This window comes from Molossus molossus, unplaced genomic scaffold (genome assembly GCF_014108415.1).
Source record: "Molossus molossus isolate mMolMol1 unplaced genomic scaffold, mMolMol1.p scaffold_m16_p_12, whole genome shotgun sequence".
In the NCBI taxonomy this organism is placed as follows: Eukaryota; Metazoa; Chordata; class Mammalia; order Chiroptera; family Molossidae; genus Molossus; species Molossus molossus.
The window spans coordinates 49,644,091-49,661,739 of NW_023425347.1; the positions used below are offsets into that span (position 1 = coordinate 49,644,091).

At 36.8% G+C, this 17,649-nt stretch overlaps 1 long non-coding RNA gene across 1 annotated transcript in view; it reads left to right on the plus strand.

Moving 5' to 3' along the window:
• Nucleotides 1-8,319: 8,319 nt before the first annotated feature.
• LOC118626474 overlaps nucleotides 8,320-17,649 on the plus strand; it is a 193,568-nt gene continuing 184,238 nt past the window's right edge. Inside the window, exon 1 of the long non-coding RNA XR_004958913.1 lies at nucleotides 8,320-8,434. This is a non-coding gene — a long non-coding RNA (uncharacterized LOC118626474). The remainder of the gene's footprint in view (nucleotides 8,435-17,649) is intronic.

A 17,649-nucleotide genomic window follows, 5' to 3' on the forward strand; every position in this document is an offset into this window, starting at 1 on the left:
CACCTATTGAATCACTTGGCCTTTGCTTTTACTTCCTGTGGCCCCACCCTGCTGAGCTCAGTCCTGCAGGAGGATCAGAGTGCTGTGCAGAGTTGGGACCTTTGGAGCATGTATCCCTGAGAGGCTCTTGCCTGGAGTCAGATAGGTGCTGGGTTGTACAACTTGGCAAGGGGAAGGGTACATTCTTGTTCCCCCATGATCTCAGCCTGACCATTTATCCTAGTGGGAGACCCTTTTGATCTGTCTTCCTGAGTCCCAGTGGTACCACCCTGCTGAGTTTGCTCCTGCAGAGGGGCTGGCTGACTACCCAGTCGGAAACTCTGATGCATTCCTTCTGGAGGAGCTAAGGTTGTAGAATCTGGCAGAGACTGAATGATATGGCTTTGGAATAGGGGCCATTTTCCCAATATTGATTGCCTGACCATGCTGCCCCCAAGCAGGAGACCCACTAGCCCCATCCTCCAGACCCTAGTTTTCCCACCCTATTGAGCTTTGCCTTTTGGAAGGGTCTGTGGGTTGCAGCCATCTGAGACCAATCCACAGTCTTTCTATGGAAAGTTCTTGAGGAAGACCAGGTAACCTTAGGGGGTGGTGGTGTGTTTAACAGGAGGTGGAGCTCAGAGTACCTTGGAACTTTTACTGATCTACCCCAGCTCCAAACTGGAAGAAGCTGACCCTTGTACACAGCTTGGCCATCCCTTGAACACCCAGGCCCAGTCGATGTAGCCACAAACAACAAATTGTGTAGTACCTCCAGACAGGTAGCCTAAGGCTGGTTACAGGCACCACCTGACATTAACCTTCACTGGAACCCCAGCTAAGTGTGCCATAACCAACAATGGGGGGCTTCAGACCACACCAGAACTCAACCCAACTAACCACACAAGTGGCAAACCCAAAGAGAGATCTCAGCATGCACCAGACCTTGCTGGAAAGCAGAGGATCAAATTTGCAATTTAGAGAACAAGAAAACAGAAAATACCCAAACAGACCAGCAAAAAGAAAAAAGAGTTTTAAAAAACTGAGGTAAGTCTAAGGGACCTCTGGGACAACATCAAGCATAACAACGTTCACATCATAAACATACCAGAAGGAGAAGAGGGAGAGCAATTGACCAATAACCTGTTTGAAGAAATTATGGCTGGAAACTTCCTAACTTGGTGATGAAAAAAGACACACAAGTCCAGGAAGCACAGAATTCCAATCAAGATGAACCCAAAGAGACCCACACCAATTAACATGATAATTAAAATGGCAAAGGTTAAAGATAAAGAGAGAATCTTAAGCGCAGCAAGAGAAAGGCAGTAAATTACTTACAAGGGAGCTCCAATGGGGCTGTCAGCTGATTTCTCAACAGAAACTTTTCAGACCAGAAGGGATTAGCATGAAATATTCAGTGAAGAAAAGCAAGGAGCTACAACCACGATTACTCTACCCAGAAAGGCTATCATTTACAATCAAAGACAAAATAAAGAGCTTCCCAGGATAAAAAAAAAAAAAAAGCTCAAGGAGTTTCTTACCACTAAACCAGTATTGCAAGAAATCTTAAAAGGTCTTCTTTAAAAAGAAGAAATAAAAAAAGCAATAGCGAGAAAGAGGAACAACATATAAATAATAAAATGGCAATAAATAAATACCTATCAATAACTTTAAATGTAAATGGATTAAAACCCCCAATCTAAAGACATAGGGTAGCTGAATGGATAAGAAAACATATATATATAATCTACCAGAGACCTACCTCGGAACAAAAGATACACGGAAACTGAAAGCAAAGGGATGGAAAAAGATGGCCCATGCAAATGGGGGGTGGGGCAGCACTACTTTATCAGACAAAATAGACTTCAAAACAAAGACCATTACACAAGACAAAAAAAAATGCATTAAATAATACAAAACAGTCAATCCAACAAGAGGATATAACCCTTGTAAACATGTATGCATTCAACATAGGAGCACCTAATATGTAAAGAAAATCTTGGCAGACAGAAAAGGAGAGATTGACAGTAATATAGTCATAGTAGGGAATTTTAACACTACACTGACATCAGTGGATAGATCTTCCTGACAGAAAATAAACAATAAAACAGCAACCTTAAATGATGCACTAGACCAGATGGATATAATTGAATTTACAGAATATTTCATCCCAAAACAGCAAAATTTAATTCTTTTCAAGTGTGCATGGAATATTATGTAGGATGGACCACGTGTTAGGACATAAATGAAGTCTTAATGAATTAAAAAAGATTAAAATAATATCAAGCATCTTTGACAACAACTGTATAAACTAGAAATCAAGTACAATTTAAAAAACTGTTAAACACTAAACACATGGAGGCTAAATAACATGTTATTAAACAATGAATGCATCAACAGTGAGATCAAAGAAGAAAGAAAAAGTTACCATGAGACAAATAAAAATGAACACACAACAACCCAAAAATCTATGGGATGCAGCTAAAGCAGTCCTAAGAGGGAAATTCGTAGCATTACAGGCCCACTTAAAGAAACAAAAGTTCAAATAAACAATCTAACCCTACACCTAGAAGAACGAGAAAAAGAACAACAAACAAAACCCAAAGTACAAGAAAGGAAATAAAGAGTAGAGTGGAAATAAAGGACATAGAGACTACACACCACACACACACACACACACACACACACACACATTGAAATCAAGAGCCAGTTCTTTGAAAAGATAACCAAGATTGACTAACCTTTAACCAGACTCATCAAGAAAAAAAGGAGAGGACCCAAATAAATAAAATCAGAAATGAAAGAGGAGAAGTATCAAGTGAAGTACAAAAATACAATAAATTATAAGAAAATATTATGAACAACTATATGGCAATAAATTAGAAAACCTGGGCAAAATGGATAAATTCCTAGAAACATACAATCTTCCTAAACTAAATCAGGAAGAATCATAGTATCTGGGCTGATTGATTACAACTAATGAATCTGAAGCCATAATCAAGAAACTCCCAGAAAAACTCCCAGCAAAATATTCTGAACCAGCCCTGGTGGCTTAGTTAGCTGGAGCATCATTTCATAAACCAAAAGCACATACCCAGGGTGTGGGTTTGATCCCTGGTCGGGGTGTATATGGGAGGCAATGACATCATAATGATGTTTCTCTCCTTCTCTTTCTCTCTAAAAAAAAATTGTTTTTAAACTTGGACTGGATAACTTCACAGGCAAATTTTACCAAACATCCAAAGAAAAAGTAACACCTAGCTTCCTCAAACTATTCCATAAAATTCAAGAGGAGGGAAGACTCCCAAATTCATTTTATAAGGCCAGCATTATCCTATTCAAAAACCAGATAAAGATACTACAAAGAAAGAAAATTATAGACCTTTATCCCTGAAGAATATAGATGCTAAAATCCTCAACAAAATATTAGCAAATTGGATCCAGCAATAAATTTAAAAGATCATACATCATGATCAAGTGGGATATATCCTGGGGTTGCAAGGTTGGTACAATATTTGCAAATCAATGAATGTAATGCACCACATAAATAAATGAAGGATAAAAATCACATGATCATATCAATAGTTGCACAAAAATTGTTTGATTTGATCCAGCACCCATTTATGATAAAAACTCTCAGCAAAGTGGATATAGAGGGAACATACCTCAATATATTAAAGGCTATATATCACAAAACCACAGCCAACATCATACTTAATGGGTAAAAACTAAAATATTTTCCCTTAACATCAGGAACAAGACAGAGATGTCTGCTTTTACCACTCTTATTCAAAATTTTACTGAAAGTCCTATCCAGTGCAAGCAGACAAGAGAAATAAAGGGCATCCAAATTGGAGAGGAAAAAGTAAAAATGTCATTATTTGCAGATGACATGATACTATATAAGAAAACCTTAATGACTCCACCAAAAAATAACAAAAACAAAAAACTACACCTGATAAATTAATTCAGTAAAGTAGCAGGATACAAAATAAATATCCATATTCAAATTCAGTTGCATTTTTATACACTGATAATTAACCATCTGAAAGAGAAACTGAAAAACTAATCTTATTTACAATTGTTTAAAAAAAATAAGGTACCTAGGAATAAGTCAACCAAGGAAGTGAAAGACCTGCACTTCAAAAATTATAAGATATTGAAGAAGGAAATTGAAGATATAAGAAAGTGGCAACCTATACCATGTTCATGGTTAGGAAGAATTAACAACATTAAAATGCCCATACTACCCAAAGCAATCTATAGATTCAACACAATTTCTATTAACATACCAATGGCATATCTGACAGAACTAGAATAAATGTTCCAAAAATGTATGTGGAACCACAGAAGACCCCAAATAACCACAGAAATTCTTGAGGAAAAAGAACAAAGTTGGAGGTGTCACTCTACCTGATATCAAACTATACCACAAGCCATAGTAATCAAAACAGCATGGTACTGGCATAAAAACAGACATATAAAACAACAGAACAAAATAAAGAACCCAGAAATAAACCCATGTCTTTATGGTCAATTAATATTTGACAAAGGAGGCAAGAACATACATATACAACTGATAAAGACAATCTATTCAATAATTGATATTGCAAAAATTGGACAGATACATGCGAAAAAAAAAAAGGAAACTAGATCACCTCCATACACCATACAAAAGAATAAACTCAGAATGGATTAAAGTCTTAAATATTAGACACAAAACCATAAAATCCTAGAAGAAAACATAGGCAGTAAAATCTCAGATACTTCTTATAGCAATATTTTTACTGATATATATCCTTAGGAAAAGGAAACAAAAGAAAAATTAAACAAATGGGACTACATAAAACTAAAAAGGTTTTGCACAGCAAAAGAAACCATCAACAAAATGAAAAGATAACCCAAGGAATGGGAGAACATATTTGCCAATGATACATCTGATAAGCAGTTAATTTCTAAAATATGTAAAGAACATATACAGTTCAACACCAGGATGACAAACAATCTAATTTAAAAAAAAAAAAAAATGGCCAAAGGACTTTAATAGACATTTCTCCAAAGAGGTCATACAGATGGCCAATTAACATGAAAAGATGCTCAACGACACTAATCATCAGAGAGATGCAAATTAAAATCACAATATCACCTCACACCTGTCAGAATGACTATCGTCAATAAATCCACAAATGACAGGTGTTGTGAGGAGAAAAGGAAACCCTGTGCCTGTTGGTGGGAATGCAGAGTGGAGCAGCCACCATGGAAAACAATATGTAGTTTCCTCAAAAAGTAAGAAATGGAATAACTGCCTTATGACCCAGTGATTCCTCCTCTGAGAGTATATTGAAGAAACTGTAAACACTAATTTGAAAGAATATATGTACCCCTATTTCATTGTAGCATAATTTACAATAGTGAAGATATGGAAGCAGCCCAAGTGCCTATTGTACATAAGTGGATACAAAAGCTGTGATATATTTATACAATGGAATATTACTCGGCATAAAGAAGGAGATACTACCCTTTGCGACAGCATAGTTGGACCTGTAGAGTATTATGTTCAGTGAAATAAACCAGTCAGAAAAACAAAAATACCATATGATTTCACTTGTATGTGAAATCTAATGAACAAAATAAACTAACAAACAAAATAGAAACAGAGTCATAGATACAGAAAACAGATTGACAGCTGTCAGAGGGGAATGGGGTGTGGGGGCTGGGTGCAAAAGTAAATGGATTAAAAAATAGACAATAATAGTATGATAATTTCCAGAAGAGAGTGGTGATGGGGGAAAGTAGAAAAGGGAAAAAGGGGGACAATTGGTGGAGGAAAGAGACTTGACTTTGGGAGGTGAGCACAGGATGTGGTTTGCAGATGTTTTACAGAGCTGTACACTTGAAACCTGTATGGTTTTATTTACCAGTGTCACTCCAATAAATTTAGTTCAAAAGACAAAACAAAGTATGGATGGAAGAAAAAATCATAAGGAAGAGAAGATACATTTACACTAGTATACTGTATTTAGTGATATTGTAAGTTTACATCATTTGTATACAAGATGATTCCACTGTCTATCAATATGTACATTGGCATTGTCTTACATGATACAAAACACTGTAGATGGTATACATATTACTAACACTAAACATGAAAAATGAAAAGATGATGTGAAAAAGAAATTTGTATTTATCTACAGGTATAATGATCCATGCCTTGATAATAAAGAAGCAGCAATGCAATTGCTTTATGCTAGCTTAGTGTAATTGTTGTTTGCTTCAAAATACTAAAGATATCTCCAAAAATGATTCTAATATATTTATTGGAAAAAAATGCATATAAGTAGACCCATGCAGCTTAAACCTATATTGTTCACGAGTCAACTGCATATACACACACCTATATATATATATGTATCTCTATGTATATACACATACATATATATGTAAGTAGAGATACAGATAAAGAGATCATATTATAAGGAATTGACTCATGTGATTATGCAGGCTGAGAAGTCCCACAGTCTGCTGTCCAGAAGCTGGAGACGCAGGAAAGCCAGTGTTATATTTCAATCCCAGTCCGAAAGTCTGAGAACCAGGGGAAGCAATGGTGTAATACCTATTTGGAAGATGATTTAGCTCAGCAGTCAGGCAGAGAAGAGGTGAATTCTCCCTTCCTCTGCCTTTCGTTCTCTTCAGTCCCTCAGTGCACTATATGATGTGACCCCACATTGGAGAGGACAATATGCTTTACTGAATCCACTGAGTCTCCTGCTACTCTCCCTCTTTCTGTTTGCTTCAGCCACACTTTTCCCCTTTGTATTTCTCATCCAAATCAGGCTTGCTTGAGCCTCAGCCCCCTACTGCAAGCTGTTCCCTCTTCCTGGAAGATTTTCTCCAGATACCCACATAGTGAACTCACTCGTTTATATCTGTGTTGCTTAAACCTTCCCTTCCCAATGAGCCCTAACCAAGTTACCCTACATACCATTTCAATCCATTCTTTACTCTGATTTCTTTTACATTGCTGTATTTTTACCATATTTTTTATTGTATTCTAACCTTTCATTTAAATAGCTGATCTATGATACTTACTGCTTATACTCTGTCTCCCCAAGCTTCATCATGTCAGGGAGTTCAACTGCTTTGTGCCTTGAGAAATACCTGACAATTATTGATGGCTCAATAACTATTTGATAAATAAAGGAATGGCTATGCTAAAAACAACTTTCGAAGCATCATTCTGTGCTAGGCATTGTGCATAGATCTCGGATTATGCAAATTAAATCACATTAACCCTGCCTTCAGAAAGCTATCAAGGAAGCCTGAGCTCCTCATAAATAATTGCAATACAAGACAGAAATAGTTTGGTGTGAGAAATTTATAAAAACTACTCAAAGAGCCCAGCTAAGCATCGAACCATGGACTGAGAGGTTGAGGCTGGATTCCCAGTCAGGGCACATGTCAGATTGTGGGCTCAATCTCCAGTAGGGGGCATGCAGGAGGCAGCTCATTGATGTTTCTGTCTCAAATCAATGTGTCTATCTCTCTTTCCCTTCCTCTCTCTCTAGAAAATTAATAAAAACATTTAAAAAAAAAACTACTCAGAGAAGGGAAAACTGTTTCAAGCAAGAGGGAAGAGTTTGGAGATGGTAACACCTAAATTCACGCTTGAATCTGTGGAAATGAGGAAGAACAGCATTCCAAGTAGAAGAAACCACATAAAAAAAAAAAAAAATACTCAAGAGCTCCTGCCTGGGGAGTAAACAGGAAAAAACAGACTATTGTAAAAACTCAGGCTTTGAGTCAACATGCCTGACTTCAAATCCAAATTCTATAGCTAAGCAGCTGTGTGACCTTAAATGAATTATTCAACCTCTCTTGGGTTTCAGTTTTTACATTTGTAAAATTGGGATAATACCATTTAGCTTAGAGTATTACTGTGAGAAAATCATGAACAAAAATCACCTAGCTCAGTGACTGGCTCCCAGTGATCACTCAATATATGAGAGCTATTATTGGAGTATAGTTTGACTGGAGTACAGATGAAGTGTGTCCCTCACCAATGCCATTTTCTAATAGGAAGCAAGGCCGAAATGTATTGCATTTACTCTGCACTCCCTGGGAACATTCATCTATTGTCCAACTGGAAAAATGAAGCTGAAAGTGACTAGTCTTGTATTAGAAGCATGAAACACTGAAAATGTGATGCATTGGCCTATCAGGCATAAGATTGCTTTGAATATAGAAGGAATGGAAATATATGTGTGTTATATTTCTGCTGAATTTCTGATTATTTTTACTTACCCACCAGTTTATTTTCTTTTGTTTCTTTTCCAGTTGCTCCTACTATTCAGGAAATTAAATCTGGCACCGTGTCCCCCGGACGCAGTGGATTGATAAGATGCGAAGGTGCAGGTGTGCCGCCTCCGGCCTTTGAATGGTACAAAGGAGAAAAGAAGTAAGGACTTTGTGATTGTTACTGTGTTCCAAGCACTTTGAGCTAATGTGTTTGTGTTTCAGATTCTTACTTTGAGCAATTTCTTTAACTGGCTTGAATGATTCTTAACAGCCTCCTTGCAGGCAAGCAAACTGAAGGGGCCCATGTGGGAAGGAAGAGTAGCTAATAGCGTCAAGGAGAAATGTCCACTTTGGTTTATATGATCTCAGAAATGCTTACAAATCCCTCATCGCTGAATGGTTTATTTCTTCGCCTCTCTTCTGAACCACACACCGTTGCTCTTGCTGGCAACAGGTTCAGTTGGGAAGTAAACCAGCTTTTAAAGGACCTGGGCCCAGGTTCCACGAGAGCGCTCCCGAGGTGATCAGTGCCGCTTCTACCCGACTTCCTCCGTAAGCTCAACCCTTTCACGTGCCTTCCTCTCCCTCAAGACAGTCAACATTTTGTTTTATAGCTCACCGTGTTCTAGGCATTCTGTCACTGAAGGGGCTGTAGAAGAAATAAAACATACAGCTAAGGGACTATCCAACAGGATTTTAAGGCTACTCTAACTTCAGCTCAAATAATAGTCCCCTTGAGTAGCCTCAGACGGCCTTGGCAAGAGCGTTTGAACAACACAAGTTGGGACTTGACTACTTCCTCTTTAATTTTAACCAGTCAACTCATTCAGACCTCTTCAGTTGGTCTTGTCAGCTCTCAGAGAGGAGTGGGACCCCTGTGGATTAACTGGAAGATGGAGCTCAGAGGGAAGGGTATTTTCTATACTATATATATGTCCCTTTAAACTAGGGAGGGATGTATTCAAGAAGATGTTTGGTTGAAACGTGACTGTGGTTTCACCTAAAAAATGTTGCGGCTGTTTTGTATAGAACCTCTTCTACAAGTTGGGATATTCAATTTTTAATTATTTTTACTAATGAATTAATGCTTTTACTGATTCTAAATCTACCTCTCTGTGGCTTCATGGAAGCCCCATGCTTTTATGTGTTTAGAATAAGACACACCTCTCTGGGGTCATCCTTGTCACACCCTATAAGATTTATGTATCTGCTAATACATCCTTCTCAGATTCTAGTTATCCAGGTTAAGATGTTTATTTGTTTTTTATTATTTCTATTGTCAATCATCTAGAGTGATTCTCAATCCTTTCAAAGTTACGAAATCCTTTATCCAAATGCAATCTTAATTGGAAGCCCCCAAAGTAGTATCTATGAATGTTAACACTTCTCTGGTACATATGGGGTGGGTGAATGGAACCTCAATCCAAACCTGTGCAGAAATTCCCCTTCATAGGATGACCTTGCAGCACCCCCATCCCAGCATCTCCACAAAATAGTAATAATAATAATTTTAAAAACAGTTTAAATAATGACAAACTATTTTACATATCTTCAAAGTCACTTTTGAGTTTGTGTCATTCCTTTCTAAAATCTAACAATTATTCTCAGTAGTACAAATGAGAACTTATTTGTTAAAGTCTATTTTGCTTCCAGTATTTTGTGAGGTGATGTCCTGAATTTTTTGTTTGTTTTTTTGGTTGGCTTTTGGTTATTTTGCTCTCTTTCTCTTGCTCTCTCATTCTCTCTCTCTCATTTTCTCTTTCCCTTTCCTAAATGCAGCAACCATTAAAAACAAAAAAGGCTACAGTAATCCTTAGTCAACTTTTTTGATCTATAGCAAATAGAGCAAAATGCCAATTGGTACTCATAGTCATAACCTCGGTGATTTTTTTCCTACTGAGGAGATGGACTATAGCTTTCATTAGACTTTCAAAGAAGCGTAAAACCACTTCTCTAAAAGGTGGGTTTGATTTGCCCCAATCCGTGTTCCTCTCCAGCACACTTACATACCTATAAAAAATCTAGGAGCTATGAAGTCAAACACACATGTAAAGGGCAAACATATTTTCATTTCAGAGAAAAGTATACATTTATCATTTGTTATGGTTATAGTTGAGGAACTATTCAAATATTCAAACACCATTAGAATATATAAATTCCCCTCAATATTATAGCACATTTGAATATATGCAGGAAATAGGAGAAAGGAAGATTCTGGTTGTTGAGTGGGTCTACATGCTAGTTTCAGAACCCAGCACATTCAAATATTTACCTTACCAAAAGGTAAGACTAACAAGCACCTGCTATTTGACAAGCAGTGTTCTAAATTGTTAATAAATATTAACCAGCTTATTTTTATAATGAACCTATAAGATAGATACCATTATTTTCTTTATATTGCTTTGGAGAGACAAAAGCACAGAGTGTTTTTAAGTAATTTTCACAAGTTGGTACAGTTAGTGACTGAGCTGGGATTTGAACCCAAGAAGTCTTGCAAATCTTCACATAGAGTTCATGAATTTAATCCCTTTTCAATGGCATCTAGTTTAAGTTATGTATGGCCCCTCAGAGTTTATCAATTGAAATGTCAATGTTAAATGCAAAAGATAAAGATACAGTAGATCAATTATGAATTAGCAAAATGAAAGATTGCACATAAAAACACTCACTTATAATTTTCCAATTTATTTAGTCAAAGACACACAAAAAAAGTGGAATCAAGGTAGACACAGAGAAGAAAGCTACACAGCATGTTTCCAGGTTATTCTCTTGACTTCAAGGTCTTTAACTGGAGCATGAACCTGTCAGAGTGGAGGAGTTTTTGCAAGACCTGGAGAAGTGTTATTACCTAGAGATCTTTTATACTTGGGGCTGATAAAAATATTCAGAAATAACTTACACACTTTCTTCACTTCTACTTAAGGGAAGGTTTATAAAAATGCACATCTCTTAAATCAATATCTTCAAAGTCAGATCTTGCCCGGCTGGTGTGGCTCAGTGGCTGAACGTCGACCCATGCACCAGGAGGCTGCCAGTTCGATTCCAGGTCAGGCACATGCCTGGGTTGTGGGCTCGATCCCCAGTGGGGGACATACAGGAAGCAACCCATTGATGTTTCTCTCTCATCAATGTTTCTGTCTCTCTTTTCCTCTCGCTTTCTCTCTTTGTAAAAATCAATAAAAACATAAAAAAAAAAAAAAAAAAAAAAGTCAGCCTGGCTGCTGTGGCTCAATGGATTGAACATCATCCCATGGACTGAGAGGTCCTGGTTCAATTCCTGGTCAGGGCACATACCCTGGTTGCAGGCACGACCCCCAGTAGGGACATACAGGAAGCAGCCTATCCATGTTTCTCTCACATATCAATGTTTCCATTTCTCTCTCCCTTCCTCTCTCTAAAATACCAATAAAAATACTTTTAAAAAAGTCAGCTCATCATTAAAATAAATATAAACAAATAAGCACAAACAAATAAAAACAGAGACAGTACCTGAACATCTCTAGTCTTTATTCTACATCAAGTTCTGCATCCTGTAAAATCCATCTCTATGTACCGGCATAATCCACCTGAAAACCTTTAAAAAGAAGTCTTGTCAAACTAAGCATAATTTGAAGAACAGAAATAAAGCAAATACTTACTGAGGACAAATCACTTTCCAGGCTCATTAAATACTTATTTATTCCTCAGACCTCTGTGAGGTGCAATTTATTGCACTGTTTAGATAAGCATTATGAGAATGACTCAAGTTTTAATGCTTGTTAATTTTACTTCAGATACATTAAGTACTAAGAAAATCATTATTATTTTCAATTTACTGATGACAAATATGAGACATGAGACATGAGCCCGGCCGGTGTGGCTCAGTGGATTGAGTGTTGTCCCACAGACTGAGAGGTCCTGGTTTAATTACAGGTCAGGGCACATGCCCGGTTGTGGGCTTGATTCCCAGTAGGGGGCATGCAGGAGGCAGCCAATCAATGTTTCTATCTCTCCCTTCCTCTCTCCCTAAAACATCAATAAAAACATATTTTTAAAAAATGAGATGAGATTCATAATAACCTGTCCAGGAGCACTCAACTTTATGTTGCCATCAAGATACATTTTAGATTTGTCAACCTCTCGGCCCATGTTCTTTTCCCCGTATATATTAAAATTATTAGTTATCTATTGCCAAGTAACAAGTTAACCCAAAATTTAGCTTAAAATAGTAAGCATTTATTATCTCAAATAGTTTCTTGGATCAGGAAATCAGGGGCAGCTTAGCTGTACGTCTGTGGCTCAGGACATCTCATCGGGTTGCAGTCTGGCTGTCCCTGTGACTGGTCATCTGAAGGCTGGAGGAGGGCTGGAGGATCTGCTCCAAGATAGCTCACTCCCATGTCCCACAAGTTAGTACTGGTTATTGACAGAAGGTTCAGTTAACCACTATGTGGATTTCATGGAACTGCTGGACTGTCAACATGATGCCCCAGGACTAGTGATCCAAGATAAAACGAGGTAGAAGCTGCTATATCTTTGATGACCAAGGCTCAGGTGTCATACTCTCATTCCTGTAGTTAGTGGATTGCCCAGGGTGATCCTAATCAATGTGTGTGTGTGGAGGGACAGGAGTACCAGGAGGTGAAAACCATCAGGTGCCTCTTCAAAGAGGACTCCACACGGTCCCCGTTATAGACAATATAATTATTTTATAGGAATATTAGCCACCTGACCTAAATTTATTGCACTGTTTAGATAAACATTATGAGAATGACTCAAGTTTTAATGCTTGTTATTAAAATACTATCCCTTTATATAAAATAGTTATTTTTTAAACACTATAGTTGCTTTCACCCTGGCCGGTTTGGCTCAGCAGTTGGAGCGTCAGCCTGAGGACCAGAGAGTCCTGGGTTCGGTTCTCACTAGGGGCACATACCAAAAATAAATAAACAAACAAACAAACAAACAAATAAACAAACACTATAGTCGCTTTCAAGCATGCCTGGCAGGGACAGACTAATTAGTCTTAATTTTATTTCAGATACATTTAAGTACTAGGAAAATCAGTATCACGAGTTCATTTAGATAGAGAGCCACAAATTTATTGTTTTTTTCTTAATAATAGAGAAGATTGATAAGAAGAAATATCCTCCTTATAAGCAGTGGAAAGACACTTTTGGACCAAGCAAAGTGCTATTAAGCAAATCATATTTTTGATGACATGAAATTAAATTAATCTATGGCTTAAGAACAGTACATTCATTTATAATTAAGACGATAAACATAAATTAAATTTTAATGGACTAATGTGTAAACAGGTATTGCAAAAACATGGGATTTGCTCCACTTTGTGAAGATATTGTTACACTGTGTCTTAGATCAGAATTTCCCTATGTGCTTGCTTGTTTCAATTCCCTCCTGTTTTTTAGATATCCTCAAATCCCAGCCTGAGGCCTAGAAAGACATGCCTACTGATTTTTAATGCTATTTAACTGGCTTTTAAAATAGTATTTTATTCACTTTGCCTATATTTGGGCAAATGACCAAAAGAAGCAATGCTTTTTGGAATTCTTTAATAACAACAGGGTTTCTATCTTAATCCTCCATCATAATTTAAGACATGCATACAAAAGTTATAAATGAGGTAAATACAGATTACCTCCATGAATGAAAAGCAAATAATATATTAAACATTTAAAATTAGCACTATATCAGTTAAAATGCATACCTAAGAAATTGAATATTTTGTATTAGATGATGAGTACCTACAATGTTGACATTTTAAGCAATAAATTTCAAATTTAATCTATGCATTTTTAAGTCAGCTCTACAGTCAATATCATATCAGCATAGCTTTCATTTCAGAATCCTGTTAATTGTTCAGTCTGTTCCACTGTTTAAGAGGACGTGTGATAAGCATTACCATTTCGCTTTGGATGAGTTATCTGTGTGCCTAAAACATGCATGCACAGATACTTACCAAATGTATTCAGGTACCATTGAATGGACAGGGAAATGCCTAAAATAAACCATGTACAGTATGCCATGTTCCCTTTACACAGAGGTATGATGACCTTTTCTAGTCAGGTTAGGTTTTCACTTTAGGGAATGATGATTTTTCATTCTTGGTTTTACAGAGGTGAGATGAACTTGAGAAATCATAATGAAGTAAAGTGACCTTTCTCTCCTTTTTCTTATTCAAGATATATACTACCCGATCATCTAGACAGGCCATAAATTTCATCTGCGTAGTATTCACTGTAATAAAGGAATATGAGCGAGGGGGTCTTCTTCCCTTCTTTTATTTTCAAGGAAACCAGGAAATGAGTTAGTTGAAATATTTCTCTGTATCTTCAGTGATCCTCTTTCTTTGCCATTTTTCATGTAATTTATTTATGTCAAAGGTAGGAATATATTATGTTTGTATAACACACTGTGATATTCAAAGCATTTTCATATGTGGTAGTTTTGCAAAATGTGCACATTTTTTTCATTTCACTTACATAGACTCAACTTCAAATTTGGCATCCTGCCTGAGAGAGATAGAAAAAGAAAGATATATACAATTATAATATTAACAATTCAAATACAGGCTTGTACATTATTCAACCTAGAAGTTTCAGAAAGACATACAAGGGGACATACTTTGCTGTTCCCTCAATTGATCTTCATTCTCATATAGCTCTGACATGCATCTCTCCATCCTTTTTTTAAACAAACTTTTTTTGTTTATTGATTTGAGAAAGAGAAGAAGGGAGAAGGAGTGAGAGATAGAAACATCCATGTGAGGGAGAACATCGATTCACTACCTCCTGCATGCCTCCCACTGGGGATTTGGCCCACAACCTGGGCATGTGCCCTGACCAGGAGTCAAACTGGCGACCTCTTGGTGCATGGGTCAATATTCAACCACTGAACCACACCGGCCTGACTGCATCTCTTCATTCTAAAGGATAGTCTCATGTTCAAGATGTATATTTCATACAACATAGTTCTAAAACTACTATTTCATCTGGTGCTCAACCATGGATAGTGATATAAAAACAACAGTCTATACAACACTTTTTGAAACATATATCTCTATGAATAAAATTTAAACCTAGCAAAAATTATAGTATATACATACTTATTTACAAATTATATATATAGATTTTTGAACCTGTATGTTGCATACATTAAGTGAAGTACAGCAGATAAAATTTAAAAGATGAGATACCAATGGACATTCACAGATGAACTTTCTGCTCTTTTCTTCCTACACTCCATCAGGTTGCTTCATGCCCACCTTGGGTTACTTGCCCTCCATTTTGGAGACTCCTGTAAAATTTGATAGTTTAAAGTAAGGAAATTTAAGGAATTTAAAATGCCAATTTTAATAACATGCAACTTTTACCCTACATGCTGGCTTTGCAATCTTATGACACATATTATATAACGCTATACAATTTTACCCATTCCTTGTATCATTTTAACTAAATTACACCTGAAGAGGAGAAATATGAATCTTACACAGGTTAAATGACTTATTGAAGGGAAGTACAAAATGAGGAGTAAAACCTAATTTCAAGGAAACTTGGGAGGTAATAAATGTGTTTATGGCCTTGTTGTGATGGTTTCACAGGTGTACACTTATTGTCTATATATATATATATATATATACAGCCTTGTATACATCATATGTACAATACAGGGTGAAGCAAAAGCGGGTTTACAGTTGTGAGTACACGAACACAGAGTTTATTCTTTATAATTATTTATTAATCATTGTATTATTTTCCATGTGAAAGACTGTAAACCTACTTTTGCCTAGCACTGTATAAATATATACAGCATTGTATACCTCACTAAAGTAATTTTTTAAAACAGAAAAAAAAAAAGTCAAACCCTTAATTTTCTGACTCTTGTGTCAGAATATACCTCATCTAGATTTTACACCCAAACTTTGATTACTCAGAAAAGCCTAGAAATAAGTCTCCTCTCTCGTTCTCCCATTGTTTCCCCCATCCTCTCATGTGCAAGGCTGTTCTTACAGGAGCGGGCAGTACATGTCTTGATTTAGAATGGCACTGGAAATAACTTCATTGCCACCCCATGTTAAAGATGATTTTCCTTGCTGAGCTGTTTTAATTTCTTCATTCAACAACATGTATTGGGCACCATCTGTGAGATAATTCAAAATTTTTGAAAGGAAGTAAGTCCCTGCATTGAAGGAACTTTAATTTCTAATGTTATCTCACTTCATTTTATTGTGTTTATTTATTTAGCTGTTATTTTATTGATCCCATTCTGTTGGTCTTTCACTTCTTTTAATAACTAGTCTTATCAGAACAACTCCATCACCCCTAGAATGACATTGTCACCTGAGGTTGGGAGCACAAAGGGAAAATAATATGAATCAAGTGGATTTCAACTACTGAGCACTGGAGAGCACATGTCCATGGAAGACATAAATACTTGTTATTATATTTAAAACTTGGAACTAGTCAAACAACATTGAAAGTGGGCCATCTCCAGTTTTTATCCCCTGACTTAGAGTCCATGATTTGTCATAAAAATCACCACAGTGAACTAAGTACTAAGTCAGAAAATCCTGAGGGAACACTGAGTTATGTCTGGTAAAAGTACACAGCAAAGGTCCATTCATCTCAAATCAGAACATTAACAACTGCTTTAGGGAAAAGTAGCTTCTGGGCGGGACACTGAAGGGTGAACAGCCTTTCCATCAGGGTCACAACTAATCACAGGCAAGGAAAGAACATGGGCAATGCCATGTAAGCATTATGTGGAGGGTTTTGTGTTTTTGTTTTTCTTTTATGCCTGTGGTGCAGAATGTGAAATCAGGTGTGATAAGAGGTAAGGTTATAAAGGCACTTTAGGGCAAGAATCGGAAGGTCTTAAGTGTCATGATGAGACATTTGGACTTGATTCCATAGGCATTGGGAAGGCACCAAAGAGTTTTTCATGAGTAACAAAATTGTCTACTCCCTGTCTCATGAAATATTTCTTGGAGTAGTTGGGAGGAATGGAAGAGAAAAATATGTAATGGACTGAAACTAGGGTATTGGTTGTGCAGTTAAAAAAAACAGCAACAGAGAAAAGATGGTATTTATATATTTCAGTGACCGATTAGGTACAAAGAAATGACAATTTGAAGGTAATTCCAAGTTTTTTATCGCAATAACAAGGTAATTGTTGAAGCGATTACTGAGGCTGGGGACACAGGAAAGGTGATTTGGGAGGGATAGGACTGAGTTTGGTTTGAGATACACTGAAACCAAGATGTTAATACTTGTCGTGAGCTAGGGAGTGTCCCAGAAAGAAGTCACTCACATTTGTGTCTTTCCACAATGTCAGATTTATTAGAGGAGACCTCCCTAATACGCCAATAGAGGTACA